A 6,790-nucleotide genomic window follows, 5' to 3' on the forward strand; every position below is an offset into this window, starting at 1 on the left:
CCAGTTTTTTGATAACAGCGTAGCCAAATATTTCCCGATTTTCTCCAGTTTTCCTTTATATACTAACAACATATAAAAAGAAAAAGAATTGTTTAAAAATAATGACTAAGTCCAAAGTTATATGCATTTGAATTTAAAAAAACTTAAAAAGGCGATTTTTCGATAATTTTTTGGGAAAAAGGAACTGTTTTTCATTTTAAGTTATGGCAAAAAATTTCTAAGAGGATATACAGTCAGAGATTAAAGTTTAAATACACACTGAGGGAATGTCATTTTGATACCATACGGTGTCACTTTTTTTTGATTTTTTTATATATTACCCCCTGTCTATACTTGACAAATAATCATCATAACAATAAATGACATTTGTTGTCAAGACAAAGTTGTCTAAGCAAAAGTACTAACAATTTTATCATAACGAAACAATAATACTAATAAATGGAGACTATACCTGATAATTTTTTATTTAGACAACCATTTTGAAGTTTATCATGATAAAAATTTATCAGGTATAACCAGGGGGTTATGTTTTATATGTTTTGTTTTAAAAAAAATGTAAAATATAAAGAAATTGTTATTTATATTAATTACCAAAAAAATAGAAAGGAAAAATTATCAGGTGTCAAATCGTACACGAACGGTATCAAGTCGATAATTTTTGTTGTCAAATTGACAACGCTCTGGTGTCAAATCGTAAACAAACGGTGACAAATTATCAACGGTCTGTTATAAAATCGTACACGAACGTTGTCAAATCGACAACGGATGGTGTCAATTCGGCTACGAAATGGTGTAATTTTTTCGTTATCAAATTGACACCGTTCGTTTACAATTTGTACATATACGGGGTTGATACACTATTGACACCGAATGGTGTCAAATTGTACACGGATGTGTTAATTTATTCGCTGGGTGTACCATTTTTGGAATTTTTCAACACTTTTTTGGGAATTGCGGGATTGCTGATAATAAATTTCAAAATTCGTTTTTATTTTTCCATTTTAAATAGAAAAATCTACATACATATGTAACTGTGAAATTTCAATAAAAACCATTCATAAATAAAAATTTAATTTAAATTCGAAAAATGTGTATCTATGCAAAAATTCAATAAAACAAATTTTTTGTCATATTTTTCCATGTATTTTTAGTTGTCAGAAGTTATAAATATTTTTAAAAAATAGACAAATAGCTTGAACGAAGTTATATTATATTGCATTATAGAACAGATAATATATTTTTGTGTTCAGCTACCAATATTTCTATACGTTACAAACGGAATGACAAAATCAATTTTTGGTAATGCGTATAATAACGTGCTGCATCTTAAGGAAAGTGAGACAACTGATCAATAATTATTAAAAATTATAATTTTTTAATTAATTTGGTAGAACATTTATTTGTTAATCTAACTTTGTGACCAGAATTGTGTGGAATATTGTCGCAATGTGCTTAGAACATGACAGATTCCCTACTCCATGTAAATGTGCCCGATCACTTTCATAACTATAAACATGACTAGTTCAAAGGTTTTTAAGAAAGTTAGAAAAAGCTAAAGAATTGATATTAATTTAGCTCCATTTTTTATCCTTTTTTATTTCCGGCAATTCTACATTTCCCTGGTAAGTTTGATTATATTATATCCTAGAGAAATTTAATATACTTAAATTCCTTGATGTCTAGGCCCTTCAATAAGTAATTAAATCTTATAACTAATCAATTATTGTTTTCTCAGTGGAGAATCATATTTGGTAAATTAGTCTCAAATTAGATGAGTGGTGAATCAGCTCTACGCAGCCTTGATTCGTCTTGAGTTACTGTAAGTAGCCTTGAGAGCGAGTTCGGATGATGATGTAATTTTGACAAATAAGCTTCACGAGTTTTTATACATTCGTCATTAACGATAGGAACATCTAAGTCTCTGTGGATGTTCGTATTTCTTATGTACCATGGAGCTTCCGTCATGGTTTTAAGAATTTTGGATTGCGCTCTCTGTATGAGATCTATACTGGAATTGCTTGCTGTTGCCCATAATTGAATTTCGTATATCCATATTGGTTTTAAGACTGTATTATACAGGATGACTTTACAGTTAAGGCTTAATTTCGATTGATGGTGGATTAGCCAGTGTAATTTAGAAGCTTTTAGTTTTATGTGGAGCCACTTGGCTTCCATGTGCCGATGGCAAGTAAGGCGTCTATCTAAATGAATACCAAGGTATGTAACGTGATCAGACTGTGGGGTGTGTCACTGGTGGACAACTTCTTCTCCTAAGTGTAAACGTTATGTGCTTTTGATTTCACTTACTTGTATTTTTTAACCACGTTTCCACATGCCTGAGGTAATTATCTAGGTTTCTTCACTCAAGTCTACATGCGAACTAAGAATTGCAGTGTCATCTGCAAAGGTGAAAATGGTTAATTCTTTGGACTTGGGCAAATCAACTCTTCCCTGAGGTACACCAGCATTGATCGCATTGAGTCGCTGGTCTCATAATCGCCGCATTTTATCCTAAACAAGCGATCCGATAGATCAGACTCTAGTATTTTGTGTATACTAGAAGGCATCTTGTGTATTAGACCTTTATGTCAAACCTTTTCAAAAGCCTGGACAACATCTAGAAATATTGCCGAACAGTACTTTTTTAGTTCAAAAGATTTCCGTATCTCTCCAGTTAGGCGGTTAACTTGCTAAATTGTTCCGTGATGTTCACGGAATCCGAATTGGTTTTGACTCTTTAAGAATGTTGAAATTTTCCCTTGGATTATCAGGTACAATCAGATTTAATCGGGTTTAATGTTCCTAGCTGTCTTCCAAAGGGTGAAGTTTGTGTGCTTAGTGCTGGTAAAACTTTCAATATAGTTTCGATTTCTGCGATCCTTATCCGAATGAAGGGCTCTTTATGGTTTATTACTTGCAGTGGACAGCCTCTGCTTAGCAGCAGGAGATCTTCCTCTTTTCGAGGAGGATCTATTAATTTCTGCATTGGAAATATACATTTTAGGTTTAGGAGGAATTTGACACTTAGAGTGCTCCAAGGTCGAATAGATTAGAGAAAGATAAAGGCTGAAGGTGCATAAATAATTTGTTCATTAACAGAATTCATGTTCGAGTCAATGTTTGAATTTGTATTCCATCATTGGGTTTACAAGATATTATAAGAAAGTGTTTTACCAGCTGTTCTTATTAGCCTTTATAATATTAAATTTATGAATTTAGAAGAATTATTCCTAATTTGTTTTAGTTCTGTATACATGAACTAACTTTCGAGGCGTTATCAGTATGTGACCATTATTTTGCTACAATATATTAAAGAAGCTGTCACTTCAATTATACATACATATGTACATACATATTTTTTTTATAATTAAATGAAATTAATTGAAAGAAGATTACTTCTTTATTATTAATTTGTATATATGTATATTTAAGGCGATAAACATGTTATTGACATTGAAAAATTTAGATTTATTTTAACAAAATTCAGTATAATCATAAAATATTTAATATTAAAATCAAATACTATAGACAGAATTTAGGTTGGTAACAATGTCATTTCGTTTCCATTATAAAGGGACAAAACGAAAAATTTCGATCAAATGAATTCGACAATATTTGGTATATTGTTTTCCATGGCCATTCAAAATTTAAAGTTTTAAAGAATTTCGTAATTCGTTTTATTTTGGTTTTTATATAGGTTCAAAGTTCAAACTTATAATAGATTCATGCAAAATACCCAAAGTAAAACTATTAATAACTTTTGAATTGTTAATCGGATTTTATTATTTTTGATATCATATTAAAGCTAACGATTTTAAAACATTTCTCTAGAAATCCGTTTCTCATCAGAACAAGATAAGCGTATTAAGTTAAAGGATATCTCATAAAAGCCATCTTCCATTTCCAAAAGATTATACTTTAATATGAGCTATATAAGTATGTATATAAAATTCAGAATGGAATCATGGGGGTTCTCGACATAATGGAAATTTATGGATATATGTGAAACTTAGTCTTAATTAATCATTGAAAGTTGTTAATTCTTATGTATTACTGAAAAATATTTATCAGAAAGAGTATAATTAGGGTCCTTTAAAGAAGGATATCTTGAATTATGTACATAATTTTGGTATAGTGTTTTTATAAAAATTAGTTTATACTAATAAGAAATTTGTACCAAAAATTTTAAATGTGATTCTAACAAGTAAGAAAGTATGGTCGGTTAAGCCCAACCATATAATACCCTACACCAAGTAAATGAGTAAAAATATTTTTCTTTTAAAATATCAATACTTTATGTTCCTGAGTGATTTTCGGAAGTGGGCCTTATATGGGAGCTATGACCAATTATGGACCGATCACCATGAAATTAGGTCGTGTGATTTATGTCTATATGAAAGTTATTTATGTTTAATTTTGTGTATATACCAACATTTTTAAGTGATTTAAGCACGTTAAAGTGATTTCGCAAGCGGGTCTATATGGGAGCTATGACTAATTGTGGACCGATCGTAACAAATTTTTGTATATATACAACATATTTGGAGCGAAATTTGTGTAGATACATATATAAATTAAACATTTATGACCCATAAAGTTCAATTTCGAGAGGACATTTGTATGGGGGCTATGTGAAATAATAGACCGATTTCAGCCAGTTTCAATAGAAAAAATTATATGTACTAAATTTTATCGAAATATCTTCAAAATTGCGACCTGTACTCTGCGCACAAGGTTTACATGGACAGCCAGCCAACCAGACGGACGGACGGACATCGTTTAATCGACTCAGAAAGTGATTATATGTCGCTCGTTATACTTTAAGGTGGGTGTTAGACCAATATTTTTGGGCGTTACAAACATGAGCACAAACGCATTATACCCTCTATGGTGGTGTAGGGTATTAAAGTGTCAAAAGATAAATGTTACTTTTGCAAACTATGTATATAGCATATTTTCTAACAAATTTTTACTTAAGAAGATATTCTAATCAATATTATCGTATGAAATATGTATATTAAAATCGTTAGATGTAGTATAATAAAGACTTTTTTTCTTTGCATATCAATGGCATTTTGTATAAAAAAGAAGTATTTCAGAATGTAAAATCGGGTTTCGTGAATTATTTTGGTGAGGAAGCCCAAACGTTATCGCGGTTTAAAAAAAATTATATTTTAATTTTATATTTAAATTAATTTATAACATTAATACAACCAAGTATTCCTTGGTTGACTTGATATTTTTGGCTAATAATATTTGGTGGAACAAAAGTTTTAAATTTTGTGAAATTTTCAAGTTGACCATAAAATGTTTGCATTTCATAATTTCCATACTATAGGCAAATAAACTGAATTCACGCAACTAACTAGTCTATTTTATACATTCCTGTGGATATGCCTGGAGAAAAACTGTTTCAGCGATCATATGCATTAAACACATTCAAGACAGCAGGCTACCAACTTCAATCTGTCAAAAATAAAATGCACACGTTTATATGGAGACGATTATTTTAACGACAGCACAGCTACACGGCCACACGATTACTCATTCCAATGTAGCCGAATTAGGCTAATTTCTATTTTTGTCAACTACAAAACAGAAATAGTGTTGCTAATATAATAAAAAAATGTAAATCAAATTAGTTTAATTAATTAAGAGAAGTTTCTGATAACCATATTGAAATAAATTAATAACAGGTACATAATTAATTGTAACCATATATGTATATATTTTTACTCAAAAATCGAGACAACCTCGATTTTTGACCTATTTTTTACCTATATCTGGATTACTAAGACATTAATATAGACAATATGGATATCTAATGATAGATATTTCAATGACATTTGCAACGACGTATATAAGACCATAGTAAGTTGGACCTACAATGGGTCAAAATCGGGAAAAAAAATTTGAACCCGAATTTTTTTTTTTTAAAAAAAAATTGAAAAAACAAAAAAAAAAAATTTTAAATTTAAAAAAAAAAAAATTTAAAATAACAATCGAAAAATTTTTTTTTACAAAAAATTCAAAAAACAACTGGAAAAAAATTAAATTTTGTTTACCTAAAAATATTTAAAATTTTGAAGTATAATTTGGTGAAGGGTATATAGATTCGGCACACCCGAATATAGCACTCTTACTTGTTTTTTCTAAAATTGCGGATTTTTGTAGATGTTTCTCCATATAATTTATGATTACTCAAAAAGGGTTATTTCGACATTACTCAAATAAACTTGGAAATGTTTAAATTTACATAACCTTTAATCTAATTATATATTGCGTTTTAATCGGCTCAGTACTTTCGGAGTTATAATAACAAATTGAAGCAAAAAATAAATTTTTAGTTTTAGTTTGTTTTAAAGCGGCATATAATAGCAACAAAATGAGATATCGTAGATAAAAATCGATTGATTCTTTTCGAATTTATTCACAATTAAGTGAATTCGCACATTTTCACAAAATTTAACTTTTTTGTTGGATATACATAAAATTGAGTAGTTAATGTTATTTTTTCGATTGATTGAATGTTCAAAAAATAAAAATATCCAATTTTTTTGTCTTAAAAAAATCATGAAAAATCGTAAACGGCAGAAATTGTTTAGATTTATTGCTTTATCGGAAAGCCACATGTAATGGGAACAAAATGAGATATCGGTCATAAAAATCGATTGATTCTTTTCGAATTTATTCGCAATTAAGTGAATTCGCTTATTTTCAGAAAATTGTATGTGCGTACAAGCTTGTACATTTTTTTTTTGTTTTGTTTATTTATTTTAAATTTTTAAAC

This window comes from Calliphora vicina, chromosome 2 (genome assembly GCF_958450345.1).
Source record: "Calliphora vicina chromosome 2, idCalVici1.1, whole genome shotgun sequence".
Taxonomy (NCBI): Eukaryota; Metazoa; Arthropoda; class Insecta; order Diptera; family Calliphoridae; genus Calliphora; species Calliphora vicina.